The sequence below is a fragment of the Capsicum annuum genome, chromosome 6, assembly GCF_002878395.1.
Source record: "Capsicum annuum cultivar UCD-10X-F1 chromosome 6, UCD10Xv1.1, whole genome shotgun sequence".
Classification (NCBI taxonomy): Eukaryota; Viridiplantae; Streptophyta; class Magnoliopsida; order Solanales; family Solanaceae; genus Capsicum; species Capsicum annuum.
In genome coordinates, this window is record NC_061116.1 from 175,326,364 (window position 1) to 175,344,949 (window position 18,586).

The following is an 18,586-nucleotide window of genomic DNA, read 5'->3' on the forward strand; positions in this document are numbered from 1 at the left end:
TACTTCTCTCCTAATTCCTTATGTTGAAGAATACAAGTAGTACCAAAAATATGTCATCATATCCATTGCAAGCTTAGCCTTAATATTCTCAAAGATTAATTTAAAGGTCTTCCTTTGGATGTAATGTGGCTTTTGGAAAGAGTTAGAAAGAAAGGATTGCATGACGCTCAAATGATACTTGAAGTGGGGTGGGACTTATAACTTTTAGAACAAATGAAACTTAACACATGCCCCATTTTTTTTGACTGGGTAATTCAAAATTATTAATTTGGTTGGATCGAACAATAGTGTAGGGCTGCTTATGTATCTTGTTATTACAAGAATCAAGTCAAACGTAGTTCAAGCAAAATGTTCTCTTCCTTGATTTTGATTTCTTTTCTTCTTCCTTTTTTCTTTTGGGACTTTTATGACTATTTTTTTGACACTCTTATTTTTTTTCTTTATTATTTTCAACTCGCCCTATTTGTTTTTGAACTTTTCCTGATTCTATTTTTTTTGCTCGACACTTATTTTTTTTCTTGAACTTTTTTTGACTCTAACTTTATTCCAAAAAAGAGGTGTGCAATAAAAGATAGAACAAAAGCTCAAATTGAGTAAACAAGGGATAACTCAATGTTTGGATAGCAGAATGAAATTCCTTCATCATATCAATCCTAAAAAATATAAGTACAACGCATCCAATATAAAAGTGGAAGATGAAGATCACTTATATCATCCTTTTCATAACACTAACTTTAACTAAGCATGCGTGTTACTTATTCATCTTCTCTTGTCAAATAGAAAACCCCATCTTTGTTGTATAAACCTTATGTTGGATGACTTATACTTTAGTGGAGTAAATTTTCCTTTTGTTTCTCTCGATAGAAGATCGTGCATCCACTGTTTGATCCAATTTAAAATGATTGGGATGTGTCTTTTAATTGATGACCAAGTTATTCTTGTGATTCTAAAATTAATTGAGTCAATCTATTTATGTGAAGCTTTAACTTGATCACCATATGTCTCGATAATATACTTATTTTCTCAGATGCCTTTTTTGTAACTTTAACATTCTGATTCAATTCTTCAAGAATAAACTAAAGTTTAAGATCTGATTGAAAATTCCACAAGCATGTCATATCACTACAACCAATCATAAAATGAACAATTTAAAAAAGAAAAATAAACAATATAAAATAAGACAAAACAAAAAGGGACACCACATTTCATTGAAAGGAAAGATAGAAGGGTTTAAATAAAGATAATAAAGAAATAAAACAAGATAGATCCGAACTACAACCTTGAAATAATTTGAAATATAGAAAGAAAAATAAAACAAGCTACCAATAATCCTTCCTAGTAAGGAGAGAAGTGAATTCTCAATTTTTGAGCTTGACATCTTAGCCACTTATTTGCACATCATCATGGCTAGATCTTTTACCACTATCAATGTCTTGAGCCATAATTGATTTATCTTGAATCATCTTTTTTATTTCTCTTTTTAAAGTATGACAATCTTCAATACTGTGATCCTGAACATTAAAAAGATATTCATATCGTACATTAGGATAAAAATTTCTTAAATATGAGTCAGAAGTATACCTAAGGAGAGAAGTGATCATTCCTTACTGTATTAATCTCTGGAACAAAATGGCAAACATTATCCAATTAGTGTAAAACCATCCCTCGGCTTCTGGCTCTTTTTATTATTTGGCCTGGATGAAAATCTGACCTAGAAGGGTTTTGGTATGTTTGTAGAGTTATAGGATGTTTTATAGGAGTTGGTTTATGCCATTGTGGATAAGAAGGGGGTTAAACATACGGTTATGTGCTATTTACTAGATATGGAGATGGACGAATAGAGTATAAGGGATTTTGGGAAGGTTGGAAATGTTGGGATTTATTATATGGAGCTTGGGTATAAATTTTGGCTTGAGACTGAGAGTAAGGTTGATGTGGTCTTCTGGGATGTGTGCACTGCTCAGCTATAACAGTAGATACATCTTTCTTATTCTTCTTTCCTCTAATATTTCCTGAACTATTTTGAATTGCCTGGGTAGTCACTTTCAATGCTGCAAAATTCACAATGCAACCAGTCGTAATTCCATCCTCTATCATCTCCTCTATTTTGAGGACCTCAATAAATAGTTTGCATAATGCTGGTAACAGGTGTTGAAAGTATGTTTCATCTTGTGCTTGAATAAACATCTCTAGCATCTTGCTTTGTTTCATAGGTGTCTTCACCCTTGCAGCTTATTCACGCCATCTAATGGCATATTCTCTATAACATTCAACACTCTTGTTTTCTTTGTTGGTCAAGGACTTTTCATTGAGGACCAAGTCAATATTGCATTGAAATTGTTGTACAAATTCAATAGCCATATCATCCCAACTATTCCACTTAACAATGTCTTGATCAACAAGCTATTTAGAGTCTAAACCTGCTAGACTCCAAAATAAGCCATAAACAATTTGTCTTTCCCTCTAGCTCCCCTTAGTTGATTGCAATAACACCTCAAATGTGCTACGAGATCACCGCTTCCATCATACTTCTCAAATTTTGGCATTTTAAAGACAAGGGGAAGGTTAATGCTTGGAAATATGAATAAATCCTTATATGAGACACTTTTGTACACCCCAAGTCCTTGCAAGTTCTTCATAGCCAAGTCCAAACTTTTTACCTTCTTGGCAATTTTTTTGTTCTTCTATCATAACAGGTTTCTCAGTGTTAACAGAAAATTCAGGCGGTTAGGTGTAGCCATAACGAAAAATCAACTTAATTGTGGGTTCAAGAGCATAATGTTGATCACTAGAAATATTCAATACAGGATCTCTTTTAGAGTGGGAAATCACAACTGTTGGATGAACCTCAGAAGTCGTAGCTTCATATGGGGATGGAGCCATAAAAATAGGAATTGTAGGTGGAGCCGAATATGTGGTTGTTTTGTATTAAGGAGCTAGGAGATGAATATTAGAAGTGTTAAGATGGTGTTGGTCTGGAGTAAATCTTGATGCATGTTGTGGTATGTCAAACAAAATGGGAAATTAGGCATGTGACAGTAGAGGTAAGCTTGAAAGATATTTCAGATTATCAGTGGGGAATGGAGGAGGCGGAAACCCATTTGCCCAAGATCAATGCATTTCTATCATTTGTTGCCTTAATTGAGAATCTCTTCATTAGGTCCTAAATTCTCATTCCCCGTCTAGTGATAACAACCTCAGTATCCTTGTTGGCCATAGCTAACTTTTTTTCAAACTTGGTGTAATATGAAGGACCAGCCAGAATGCCACAAAATAACCACCTTAAACAAACTGAATAAGAAATAACAAAGGCGTTAGAATGCAACACCTTTTCGAAACTCTTTTTTCTTCTTTTTTTGAAAGATTATCTAATTTTAGAAGGGCACCTACCTTTTCACCCTCGAAAGTAGAGAATCAAATGTGTATAGTTCATGAAGTTTTGACACAAAAATGAGCAATCAAACTCTTTTTTCTTTTCATTTTGAACAATTTTCATCAGATGTTGGGGGGAAATCTTTTTTGAATATTTCAACTTGGAATTCCTTATTAAAATAAAGCCTATGATTACTAAAAAAAAAATTTTGATCTTCGATTTTGAATTTTATATGAAAATGAAACCTAAAACTTATTAAAGAAAAATCTTTTTTATATTTTTCTTTTTAAAGACAAACATGAAATACCTACTCTAAATGAAAAGTGAAGAAAATCTTTTTGAATTTTTTAAATAAGATTAGCGAACCCAAAAAAAGCTACCTATGTATCCCACTCTCGAAAGATGAGAATCAGGTGTGTGTAGTTCATACAGACAACTAAAGATTTTAATCAACACAAAAGATCCTGAGTTAAGGCATGGCTAAAACAAACAAGGAAACACGTAAATATAATATTTTTTGACTTTTCTATTTGAAACTTCACATAAAAATGGCACCGACAACTATGAAAGAATTTTTTAAAAATATATTTTTAGATGAAATTGTTCAAAATAAAGCACCACCACAAATAAATTATTTTATTTTATTTATTTATTGATTTTGAAATTTTCTACGCAGAAAAACATGAAAACACTAAAAGAATTTTTTTTCGGCATTTATGTTATATGACATCTATAAAACTTCTAATATCTTTTGTATTTTCTTTTATAAAATATATAAAGATCCTATAAAAATTATTTTTGAAATTTTTGATGTCACACCCCTTTTTTAACTCAAAAAAGAATTAGATTTTTAAGTTCAAAAGGGTTTTCATTATTAAAGTGACAAAAATAAAGATTGATTCGAAAATGAATTATTTATATTCAAAACTCAGAGTCACCACTTGGCATAAATCAGCTGTGCCAAGTCACCCTTGGATATCCTTTTCAAAATGGTTTTGACTCTATAAAATTGATCCACGAATAGTGATTTCGACTAAGGAATTCTGTTGACCGAGGGGAAGGTATTAGGCACCCCTCGATTACGTGGTTCAACTGCGGTCGCTTGGTGGAGTATATCGACTAATTTTTGACATTATGAATATATAAACCACACAAAAAACCACAAACCAATCAATCAAAAAAATAATACAAATCAAAAATTATATTGTCCAGTCCAATTATTACAACCTGAAATAAAAAAAGGACTGAAAAGTAAACCTACACTAATCCTAAACTATGCTCCAAGGCTTTACCCGATTCCTTGGGCCTTCATCATGAATGTACTTCGCCAATGTAGTACGTTGGGGCATTTCCCGGTGAATAAATACAATGAGCCTCGGGGAATTCCCCGGTTAAATGAATACATTAGATGGAATGTGATAAAAATGAAGAAAATCAGTCAAACAAATAGTTACACATTCGATGATTAGAATCCTACAAGTTGCCTACCCAAACCTAAACCTTGCCTATCAGTTTGACGGCCTATTATATGCCACTATTGTGTTTGACACCAATGAATCCAATAATCTAAATTTAACAACATTAATATCCATTTCATGTTAACCAATCGATTCTATTTACTTCATTAATTTCTTAATCGCATCCACAATTTATTACCAATCACGCAATTACTCAATTCCCAAACATGCCATTACACAAAAAAAAAATCAAAGCAACAAAAATCAACATGACTCAAACATACTCAAAAATCACACCAAAATCATAACATCAATCAAGTTCGAGATAATGAAAGAGTAAAGAGATGGGCCTTCTAAAAGCCGATTTTGTTGATAACAATGTTTAAGAAAGCTCGGATTATAGAATTCCTAATAGAACCTCAACAGTGACATACTCCGACTCGATATAGAAATTTAAAACCCCAAAACTGACCTCAATGGACTGATCAACATGAAAGAAAAACAAGAACACCAAACTGGGAATAAAAACTGAGGGACCTGAAACTCGATTTCGAAGCTGGGTCACTAAGATAGACAAACTTAGAGTTTCAAAAATCTAGTCAAACCTAAAATCGTATTCTGTCGGCGGATTCCATCAAACGAGCTTCATACTCTCATTTTCTTACTTATTATGTGTGTTGTGTGTGCATTGTAAGCTTCTTGAGTGCCTGTGCATTTTTGTGAAGAAGAAGAAAGAAAGAAGAAGAGAAAAAATGCTCTCCTTTAGCCTCTTGTGCATGCTCCTTTTTTTGTGATAAAGAAGATGATGAGTATGTGCTCCCCCCACCCCCCACCCCCACCCCTAAATGTTACTGTGTTTGTATATATATATTGTGTAATTGGAATCCTTGGAAACTTCCATAGGAACCTCTAGTGATGGTGTGTACCTGTATGTATTTCTCCTAAAAAAATAGAATATAGCCGTGGGTTGGTAACTTATCTACGTGGGCCCGCCTACTTTTGTCGTTGTTGAATTGTTATGGAAAATAAAATACTTGGAAGATTTCCTTGTCAATGTGTGTGATCAGTGGGCACCATTTTTCTTAGTGTATGCTTATCCCTTTTTTGCTTTGTGTCCAAGAAAGGTAAGGAAGAGGGGGTATAGGGTAGGGTAGGTGGTGAGGGGGTATGGGGTAGGTGGTTTGTTGTCAACTTTTAATAGGGAGAGTTTTTAGTTTGTTAGTAAAGAAGATAAAATTTGTTAAGGGTTGTTATTTTTTGTATTTTTTGTGGGATATAATCATACGGGTGAGGGAACGCAGTAAGACGGGGTTAAAGATGGTAAAAATTCTTTCGGGGAGGGACAAAATTACATGCCTACATCATGCCCCTCTTTGCATGTAAACACAAAGTGTTTTCATACAAAAAGTACACAACGAGACAGAATATTGAACCAACCATTATTTAAAGAAAGAAACAAAAGGAAGAAGGGCAACGACTCTTGACTTTGGACTTATATTCATCCCTAGTTATGAGGGAATTAAGTCACATGTATCTCGAAGGGTTGGAAGGAGAGAGACTATACCGAGTTAGAAAGTTGAGTGAGGTTCTATCGAGGTTCTGATCCGCGGCTCTGTTATTACATCAAAATAAAAATTAAAAGTTAAAACATAAATGAAATTACAAAATCCTATCTATGAAGCCTCTTTTTAGATTCTTGGCTTTGAGTTTCATTACCCTATTCTTTTGGCGGGCTCCTGACTTGTAATTTTTTCAACTTGTTGCTTGACTTTTAATTTCCTCACCCTGTTCTTTAGGTGGGCTCCTAACTTGCTATTTTTGAATTTGTTGACTTTTAATTTCTTCACCTTGTTGCTTGACTTTTAACATCTTTACCTTATTACTTGACTTTCATGCATTCCTCATGTTCTTCAGGCGGGCTCCTAACAAATGAAAACTGACAAGAAAGTGCGTCTCCCAATAAATGCCACTTGAATACCCAAGGAAATGTGTCCCCTTACAAATGCTTGAATTACCCAAACAAGGAAGTGCATCTCCCTACAAATGTTGCTTGAATTTCCTACACAAGGAAGTGCATCTCCTTACAAATACCTCTTGACTTACCAAACAAGGAAGTGCGTCTCCTTACCAATGTTTCTTAAATTACCAAAATAAAGAAATGTGTCTCCTAACAAATGTCTCTTGAATTAACCAAACAAGGTAATACGTCTCCTTACCAATGCTGCTTGAATTAAACAAACAAGTAAATACGTCTCCTCATAAATGCCGCTTGAATTACCCAAACAAGAAAGTGTGTCTCCTCACCAATGCCGCTTGAATTAATCAAACAAGGAAGTGCATCTCCTAAATAATTTCACTTGAATTACCAAAATAAGGAAGTGTGTCTCCTAAAAAATGTTGCTTGAATTACCTAGATAAGGAAATGCATCTCCTTACAAATTTTTTTGAATTACCAAACATGAAAGTGCATCTCCTCACAAATGCTTCTTGAATTACCAAACAAGGAGGTGAATCTCCTTACTAATACCGCTTGAATTAACTAAACAAGGAAGTGCATCTCTTTTGGATGTGTGTCTCCTTATGATACCTCTTGAATTACCAAACAAGGAAGTGCATCTTCTTACAAATGCCGCTTGAATTAAAAAAACAAAGAAGTGTCTCTCCTACCAATGTTTCTTGAATTACCCAAATAAGGAAGAGCATTTCCTCACAAATGTCACTTGAATTGCCCAAATAAGGAAGTGCGTCTCCTCACAAATGTCACTTGAATTACCTAAATAAGGAAGTGCGTCTTCTTATGATACCACTTGAATTACCAAACAAGGAAGTGTATCTACTTACCAATGCCACTTAAATTACCAAAACAATAAAGTATGTCTCCTAATAAATGTCTCTTAACCCAAACAAGAAAGTGCATCTCCTTACAAATGTTGCTTGAATTACCCAAATAAGGAAGTGTGTCTCCTAGAGATATTGGATTTCGAGTTTTACCATGAATTTGAATACCAAATCTGTGCAGAAACATTGCCTCTTGTATTTGTAGAAGTGAGAATATTACAGCCTTTGATGTTTAGGCTTTGAAATCCTTGATTTGTAGGTAGCATGTGTTCCTGTTTCATACAAAGAAAACTTGTTAGTTTAAAAACATGGTGGCTGGTTTATGGCTTTCGCTTTCGTGGAAATCTTTCTTGCCCCTGTCACATTTAACCTTGCTTTCAACCATTAGCATGTGTCACTGACTTGCTGCATCATTGACCCGAACTCAGATTATTAAGAGTGACTCTGAAACAAATACAATATCTCTGCTTTGTCATGTTTCTCAGATAAACCCTTTGAACCTTGGTATTTACATGAGTTCATAGACTTTTCTATTGATAAAACTTTATACATGCCTCGTTCTGACTTGCAATCTTGTTTCTTTCATGTGCTGACCCTTTGTCTTGCTTTGTGCATTGAAGAAGATGATATCCAGTTTTGAGATCTTTTCTTACTTGTTTTGACATGGACTTGACTCAAAGACAAGAAAAAAAATGACAATGATTTTATTTGGACAACTGACTAAACAAAATAAAATAAAAAGAAATAAAAGACAATGAATGTCCCTATTTGAAATAACGAAATAAAAAATTTATCTACAAATGACGGTCAACTTTAACTATTATGCCATGCATTTTGGATCAAGCTGCATGATCTTTTTATCTAAACTTTCTACCAATTGTTGTTAAGTTAATGGATCTAAAACTAAGTCACTTTCTTGAACTCATTGTATTCGAATAGCTTATTCGGCTAGTGGCACATTGGAGGATTTTTGCCAACAAGCCTCTCTCATTTTTCTCTCAACTCACCATCGCATTATGGTGCCCATGAGGGTTTTCACCAATAAGACTCTCTTATTTTTATCTATCTCAACTTACCATTACCTTATGGTGCTCGTGAGGGTTTTCACCAATAAGACTCTCTCATTTTTATTTCTCTCCTGATTTCTTATGCCGAAGAAGACAAATAGCTCCCAAAATGTGTCATCAAATTCATTGCATGCTTAGCTTTAGCATTTTTAGATATTGATCTGAAGGTCTTTCTTTGGTTGTAACTTGGTCTTTGGATAAGGTTAGAAAGAAAGGATGACATGAGGCCCAAACAACACTTGAAGTGGGGTAGGACTTATAACTTTTGGAATCGACTCAAAAATGAGGATTAACTCACACCCCACTTTATTTTGACTGGGAATTCTAAATTATTTATTTGGATGGACCGAGCCCAGAGTAGGGCATCCGACGTATCTCACCCCCGAGAGAGTTCTGGCAGCTTGTTCTTTTGATTGATTCTAATTTCTTTGTTTTTCTCTTTGATTGGCTCTTTTCTTTCTTTTTTTGACTATTTTTCTTGACCTTCTTCTATTTTTTTTGGAAACATTTTTTTCTCTTTTTTTGACACTATGTTTTTTTGCTCGACACATTTTTTTTGAGCTTTGCTGACTCTATCTTGATTCCAAATAGGTGTATGAAAGAAAATAATACTAAGGCTCAAATGAGGTACACAAAGGATGACACAATATATGGATAGCAGAATGAAATGCCTTTGTCATATCAATCCTTGAAAATGTCAGTACACATCATGCAATGTGAAAGTGAAAGATGAAGATCATTTGTGACACTTTCACAATTCTAACTTTAACTAAGCATGTGTGCCACTACTTCTTCTGGGCTTGTCAAATATAAAACTCTACCTGTGTTATAGATCTCTCACATCGACTACCCATGCTTTCGTGGAGTTGATTTTCTTCCTGTTCCTCTTGACATAAGATCATGCAGCCACTGTTTGACCTAATTGAGACATGTCTTTCGATTGATGACCAAGTTATTATTGTGACTCTGAAAATAATTGTCTTAATTTTCAAAGAAGGCTTTAACTTGCCACCAAATGTCTCAGCACTCTACCTATTTTCTCTGATGCTCTCTTTTCCTAACTTTAACTCTCTAATTCAATGCTTCAGATTAAGTTGGATTTCAAGATCTGGCTAAAAAATCCGCAGGCATGTCATAACACTAGAATCAACATAAAATACATTGTGTAAAGCAGACGAACAAACAAGGGACACCACTTATCATTAAAAGGAAAGATAGAAGGGTTAAGCAAAGAAGATATAGAAACAAAATAAGATAGATCTCGAACTATAACCCAGAAATAATTTGAAAAACAGAAAAAAAAAAAAAACTACCAGACCTCTTCCTAGTAGGGAGAGGGGTGACTTCTCATTTGCTAAGCCTGACAACTTAGCCACTGGTTTACATATCAGCATGACTAGAACTTCCACCATGATCAGACACATTTCTTTCAACAAATAAGTTCTGGGTCTTCATGTTTAACTAATTGCTTCCCCCATATTGTGCAGTACCATGTGCTGGAAAAGAATTCTGTGGGATGGTTGAGGTGCCAATATTTTACACCACAATCAATTTTTCTTGAATCATCATTTCTATTTCTCTTTTCAAAGCACGATGATCCTCAATACTGTGACCCTGGACATCAGAATGATATGCACATTGTACATTAGGATCAAAACTTCTTGAATATAGATTAGGAGTATAATCAAGGAGAGGAGTGATTATGCCTTGCTATGCCAATCTTTGAAATAAAATAGCATATGAGTCTTCAATTATTGTGAAACTATCCCTCAATTTCTGACTCATTTCATTGTTTAACTTGGATCGAACATCAGGCCTAGAATGGCTTTGGTATGTTTGTGGAATTGGAGGATGACTTTGAGGAGTTGATATGCGCCATTATGGGTAAGGAGGAAGCTGAACATATGGTTCTGTACAATATACTAGATATGGAGGTGGGAAAATAGAGTATAATAGATTTTGGGAGTGATTATGGAGAGCTTGGGTATGAACTTGGGTTTGAGACTGACAACTACGAGGATGTCGTCTTCTTGGATGTGCCCATTCTCCAACTACAATAGCAGTGTCATCTTTCTTATTCTTCTACCCTCCAAGTTCCCTAAATTGATTGCAATATTGTCCCAAATGTTTCACGAATTCCTCATGCCCATCTTGATCCTCAAATTTCAACATCTTAAAGATTGGAAGAAGGTTAGCACTTGAAGGCATGCCCCAGTCTTTGTATGAAACATCTTCTTTACCCGTAGGTCCTAGAGAATTTTTCATAGCATTTTCTGCACTCTTTATTTTTCCAAATATTTTCTCCGACTCTTCTGGTACACTGGACTTCTTGTTAAGAAATTTTGGTGGTCCAATTAACTTAAAAACAGTCTCAAGAGTATAACAATGATCACCAAGAGTACTGAATATACGTTCACTAGCAGTATGGGGATGCAAAACCATTGGATGAGCAAGTGTGGAAGTCCCAGTACAGGATTGAGAAACAAGATCACAGACGACATATGGTGTTGTGAATGTAGCAGGATTATGCTGAGGAGAGGAAAAGTAGTGGAAGTATTGAGATGTTTTTGACTTGGAATGAATTCTGAGTCATGTTGCGGTGCATCAAAAATAGTATAAAATTGACATTGAGATTTTGGTGGAAAACTCGAGGTATTTGTAGTATCAATAAAGGGAAATAGAGAAGGAGGCAACCCACTGGCCCAAGCTCGATGTATTTTTGTCATTTGATGTCTTAGCCTCCTAATCTCTTGCTTCAAACTTTTATTTTCCTGATTCTTTGTTTGATCCATGATTTCACTCTTTATATCTTTGTTGGAAACAACTAACCCTTTGGATTTGGTGTGATGTGAAGAACCAGCCAGAATGCCACAAACCAGCAACTTTAAACTGACTCAACAAAAAAACAACAAATGTGTTAGAGTTCAACACTTTTTCCAAAACCTTTTTTTTCCTTCTTCTTTTTTTTGAAAAGATCACCGAACCCAAGAAGGGCGCCTATGTATCTCACTCCATAGAGATGAGAATCAGGTGAGCGTAGTTCGTGAAGTCTTGCCAAAATGGCCAATTAAACTCTTTTTTCTTTCTTTTTCTTTTTCTTGAAACTTTAACAAAGAAAAGAATATAAAAAATTGTCAAAAGAATTGACTAAAATCTTTTTGAATTTTTCATCTTAACATCCCTATACAAAATGACATCTATGATCACCAAAGAATTTTTTTTTGGGTTTTCAATTTTGCATTTCATACAAAAATAAAACTTGCACCTATAAAAGCAAAATCTTGTTGTAGTTTTCTTTTAAAGATGTAAATAAAACACCTACTCTAAATAAAGAGTGGAGAAAATCTTTTTGGATTTTTCAAATAAGATCCCCGAACCAATAATAGGCTGCCTACGTATCTCACTCCTGAGAGAGGAGAATTAAGGGTGCGTAGTTCATCTTGATTGGACAATTAAGGATTAAAGAACAAATAAAACCTTGAATTGAGAGACACGACTACACCGATGAAGTTAAAATCTTTTTTCTTCTTTTTGTAAAAACTCCTATGAAATGTAAAATCTTTTTAAAAATTTTTGAATTATGAATGCTTACTAACGAAACAAAAGGGAAATCTTTTTGATAATTTTTTTCAGAAAATGTGTCCGAAAGGTAAAAAGTCTTTTTGAATTTTTGGATTGTGAAAAACAAAAGCTATACAGAACTCTAAAAACTACGAAACTCTTTTTTTCTTTTTGACTCACTTTTTCTTTCTTTTCACTCTTTTTTTTCAATTTTTCCTTGCCTATACACTTTCTTTAATTATAGCTCAAGCTTTCCCCCAAATCAATTCGTCAAATGACCATATTACCCTTAAAGATACAACATTTAGCACGTAGAGATGCTTTAGAGGTGACCTACAAAGGGCCACGTGGGTCCCGCTAGGTCTCAATATAATGCAGAAAAGCATGACCTAAAGGCTGACCTACGCTAGGGTTTACTAATAAGGCTGTTCGGGGGAGCATATGGTCGATAGTGGCTATTCTACCCACTCCATATGTCCGACTGCCCCCCCTTCTAAAAGAAGGGTGACTCAACTAGAGTTTGTGTGCACGACGTGCACTCCAGCACTTGTTGCAGAAAGAATGACTCGGGTTATGCACATGATACCAAATATAAAGCAGTAACACATACGATAAAAACTGTAAACAAAGAGCATGTAGGCACTCAACAATGATAAACAATAACACAAAACAACACAAACAAAATGTCTATACACCTGTAGTGCTAAACTAAGCTGATACAACTCCAAAAAAATAAACCAGAGTTCTGGGTTCGATTCCCAGTGGAGTTGCCAGAGCTGTCACACCCTTTTTTTAACTCTAAAAAAGAATTAAATTTTAAGTTCGAAAGGATTTTCATTATTAAAGTGACAAAATAAAGATTGAGTCGAAAAAGGATTATTTATATTCAAAACTCAGAGTCGCCACTTGGCATAAATAGGGTGTGCCAAGTCACCCTTGGATATCCTTTTCAAAATAGATTTGATTCTATAAAACTGATCCACGAACAAAGATTCTGACTAAGGAATTCTATTGACTGAGGGGAAGGTGTTAGGCACCCCTCAATCCCGTAGTTCGATCACGGTCGCTTGGTGGAGTATATCAGCTAATTTTTGGCATTATGAATATATAAACCACACAAAAAAATGCAAACCAATCAATCAAACAAACAAAAAAAAATCCAAAATTATAGTGTCCAGTCCAATTATTAAAACCTGAAATAAAAAAAGGACTGAAAAGTAAACCTACACTAATCCTAAACTACGTTCCAAGGCTTTACCCGATGCCTCGGGCTTTCGTCATGAATGTCCTTCACCAACATAGTATGTTGGGGCATTCCCCGGTGAATAAATATAATGAACCTCGGGGCGTTCCCCGATTAAATGAATACATTTGATGGAATGTGATAAAAATGAAGAAAATCACTAAAACAAATAGTTACACATTTGATGATTAGAATCCTACGAGTTACCTACCCGAACCTAAACCTTTGCCTATCCGTTTAATGGCTTATCACATGCCACTATTGTGTTTGAGATCAATGAATCCAATAATCCGAATTTAACAACATTAATATCCATTTCACGTTAACCAATCAATTCTATTTTCTTCATTAATTTCCGATTCTCATCCCTAATTTATTATCAATCACACAATTACTCAATTCCCAAAAAAGCCATTACTAAAAAAAATAATCAAAACAATGAAAATCAACATGACTCAAACATACTCAAAAATCACACCAAAATCACGACATCAATCAAGTTCGAGATAATGAAAGATTAAAGTTAAGAGATGGAACTTCTAAGAGACAATTTCGTTGATAACATTATTTAAGAAAACTCGGATTATAGAATTCTGAACAGAACCTCAACAGTGATGTACTCTGACTCAATATAGAAATTTGAAACCCTAAAACCGACCTTGATGGACTGATCGACATGAAAGGAAAACCAAAAAAACAAACTAGGAACGAAAATTGAGGGACCCAAAGTTGATTTCAAAGCTGGGTCACTAAGACAAATGAACTTAGAGTTCCTGAAATTCAGTCGAACGTAAAATCATATCTGTCGTCGGATTCCATCAAACGAGCTTCATACTCTTATTTTCTTACTTATTCTGTGTGTTGTATGTGCGTTGTAAGCTTTTTGAGCTCCTGTACATTTTTGCGAAGAAGAACAAAGAAAGAAAAAGAGAAAAAATGGTCTCCTCTGGCCTCTTGTGCGTGCTTCTTTTTTGTGGTAAAGAAGATGATGAGTATGTACTGCCCCCCACCGCTTGAATGTTACTGTGCGTGTATATATATTGTGTAATTGGAATCTTTGGAAACTTCCATAGGAACCTCTAGTGATGGTGTGTACTTGTATGTATATCTCCTAAAAAAATGGAAAATGGGCATGGGTTGGTAACTTATCTACGTGGGCCCACCTCTTTTTCCCTTTGTTGAATTGTTATGGAAAAGAAAATACTTGGAAGATTCCCTTCTCTATGTGTGTGATCCGTGGGCCCTATTTTTCTTAGTGTATGCTTATCCCTTTTTTGCTTTGTGTCCAAGAAAGGTGAGGATGAGGGGGTATGGGGTAGGGTAGGTAGTGAGGGGGTATGGGGTAGGTGATGTGTTGACAACTTTTAATAGGTAGGGTTGTTAGTTTGTTATTAAAGAAGATAAAATTTGTTAAGCGTTGTTATTTTTTGTATTTTTGTGGTATATAATCATACGGGTGAGGGAACGCAATAAGACGGGGTTACAGATGGTAAAAATACTTTCGGGGAAGGACAAAATTATGTGTCAACATTTGAGTTATGAATACATGCTAAAGGAAACAAAGGAAAAATCTTTATGATCTTTTATACTTTTTTTTTTAGAAAAAGGCGTGCAAAAGGTAAATTTTTTTTTTTTTGAATTTTTGATTGTGGAAAACAAAAGCCATAAAGAACTTCTAAAAACTCCGAAACACTTTTCCTTGACTCACTTTCTTTCCTTTTTTTTTCTCATTTTTTCAAAATTTTTCTTGCCTAAACACATGCTTTTCCTTAATTCTAGCATATGCTTCCACCAAATCAGTCCGTCAAATGATCCTGTTACCCCTAAAGATGCTATAATTATCACGTAGGGATGCTTAGGGGTAAGTTACCTATAAAGGACCAAACGGATCTCGCTAGGTCTCAATATGATGCAAATAAGAATGACCTAAAGGCTGACCTAGGTTGGGGTTCAACTAACAAGGTTGTTTAGGGGAGCGTAGATCGATAGTGGTTGCGATAGATTTACACCTACTCTATACACCCAATGGCTCCCCCTTCTAAATTAATTGTGACTCAATGAATGTTTGTGTACACACGTGTACTACGAGACTAGTTGCAAAAAAATGACTTGAGGTGATGCATATGATGACAGATATAAAGAGGTAATGCATAAGGAAAAGTTGTAATAAAGAGCACGTAGGAATCCAATAATGATAAAGCAATAACTTAAACGATAACACAAATAAAATGTCTATAAACCTATAGTGTCAAACTAAGCTGATACAACTAAAATGAAAAATCCTTAGAAGAGTCACCAGAGCTGTCACACCACTATTATACCACAAAAAAGATTTTAAGTTTTAAAAAAGTATTTGTAAAAGTGACTAAAAATGAAAATTTGAAAAGTTTTTACAATTAAACTCAGAGTCGCCAATTGGCATAAACCTGGTGTGCCAAGTAATCTTTGAAAATCCTTTTTAAAATAAGTTTTTGACTCTTTGAAACTGATCCACTAACAGAGATTTTGATTAAAGAATTATGTTGATCGAGGAAAAGGTATGAGGCATATCGGCTAGTTTGACACTATGACATGCCAAAACCAACAAAAAACAACAACAACCAAACATTCAACCAAAAAATAGTGCCCAGTCCAATTAATACAAACCAAAATAAAAATGCTGAAGTGAAAACCTAAACTATTCTAACTACCCTAAGGTATGCTTTACCCAGTACCTCGGGCCTTGATCACGATCAGTCTTCCAAATACAGAGTGTCACAGGGAATTCAAAGATGAATATATATATGTGACCTCGGGGCATCCCCCGGCGAATACATACATGAGATAGAAAAATGCGATATAAATAGTAAAATTATTCGTGCAAGCATTCACACATTCGATAATATAAAATCCCAAGGCTTGCCTACCCAAAACCTAAGATTTGACTATAAGTTATCTACCTAAACATGATACTATCTCATTCAACAAAATCAACGTTTATTTTAAATTATATTACTATCAATGAATCAAAATAACCAATATTCACATTTATCAACTTTTTAATTCTTGCCCCAAATTCATTTTTTAACACAAACTACCCAGATGGAATTAGTTATCCAAATCCACATTGTCATCAAATTTATACTATCAAGGTCAATTATTCACACCAACCAAACATCAAGTAAAAATTACCCAACATATAGAACAATAATATCAAATCATATCACAACCACATTGAGATAACATGAAAAGAATACAATTAAGAATTGAACCTTAGAAGAAGCTTTCAAAAATAAAGTATTATCCGATAAATGGTTGAATCCTCATAGATAACCTTGAACCAAACCTCGATGATGAAACTCCTCCAACTCGCAACAACATAAAAATTGAAATTTACTAGTTCGGACGATAATCAAATGAAGACCAAATGAGAATTAGAACAACCTTGCCAAAGATACCCTGCAATTGAACTCAAACTGGCCGAATTTCGTCAAAATTGGACTGAAATGAGTTTAGGTTTGGGGTTTTGGTCGTTGGGTTTGGAAATTTGATGATGTGTGGGTCATTTTCAGTGAGGAGCTTGGTCACCGATTTTTATGAGTTGTTCGGTGAGCTAGGTATATCGAGTTCACTCAATCGATGAAGCAATGCTAATTTTTGTCAGAGAGTTGGGGGATGATGTTTTAAGTGGGTCTGACTGAGGAGGTCGACAATTCCGATGAATTCTTTGCCAAAAAAATATAAATTAAGCCATTGTTTTCCTTCTCTATTTTTACCTCTCTGTTTTCACTATTTTCTCACTTATTTCTCAATATTTTTTCACTATTTTCTCATGTTCTTCTCCTCCTCTCTTCACTCTATTCTTTCCTTTTCAATTCTCCCCTCTCCCTTTTTATGTGTCATGTTTATATCGATTGGTGGGTGAGTTGACAGTGTATTATGTTTGTGTGAATTTTCCAGTGTGTGTGTGTCTTTATATTATGAGTGGTAATGAAAATATGCCCAGTTGTGTGTGTATATGTGCATGAGTGAATATTCCTAGAGGTGTGAGTTGTGTTGAGTAAAAATATGAGTTAAGGTAGGGTACACGTGGGATGGGGTTTGAGGTAGAATGAGTTGTCAATATTTGATAGGGTAATTTATGTGAGGGAATATTGAGGATTAAATTTGTTAGAGGTAGGTATTTTATTTTCTTTAGGGAAATTATAAAATAAGGTGGGATGCGTGGTAAGGTGAGGTAAATGAGTAAAATTGACTTTTGTGATGGCCAAATTTATGTGTCTACAAGTTTTGTAGATCATTAGCCTCTAATAGAATTTGCCAGCAGTAACAGCTATCACTCTAGTACATAAATGACCCTTGTTGAAGCCCTTTATAGTAGGAGGTGTAGATCACCGATTGGTTGGTATGAATTCGGTGAAAACCATCTCTTTGAACATGATATTGTACACAAAGCAATGGAAAATTTAATGTCATTAGAGTGAGGCTTAAAACCGCCCAAAGTCACCAAAAGTCATTGTTGATATGATGAGAAGGGAGTTAGAATTTGAGGTTGAGTGTTGGGTATTTCTTAAGGTCTTCTCCAAGAAAGGGGTCATGAGATTTGTAAAGAAGGAAAAGCTCAGTCCTCGATACATAGGTCTCTACTTGATCACAAGGAGAGTTGCTAATGTTGTATATGAGTTAGATTTTCCCTAAAACATGGCTTTGGTTCATCTCTTCCTTTGTGTATCCATTCTTATAAATATATTGGCGGTCATTCACTTGTTCTGTCTATTGCAGAGATTGATGTAACATATTCTTCGTCATATGAAGAGGTGCCTATAGCGATATTGGACCAGCAAGTTTGAAAATTGAGAAGCAAGGAGATAGCTTCAATTAAAGTACTGTGGAGAAATCAAAAGTAGAGGAAGTTACTTGGAAATCAAAGGATGATATGTGTGCAAATTAGCTGTCGCTTTTTGAATCGTCGGGAAACATCATGGAAAGTATTAGTTACAACTTATCAATCTATTTCATGTAAGTCTTTAAATCGTGCTTAATATATTTTGAGTCATCATTTGGGGAC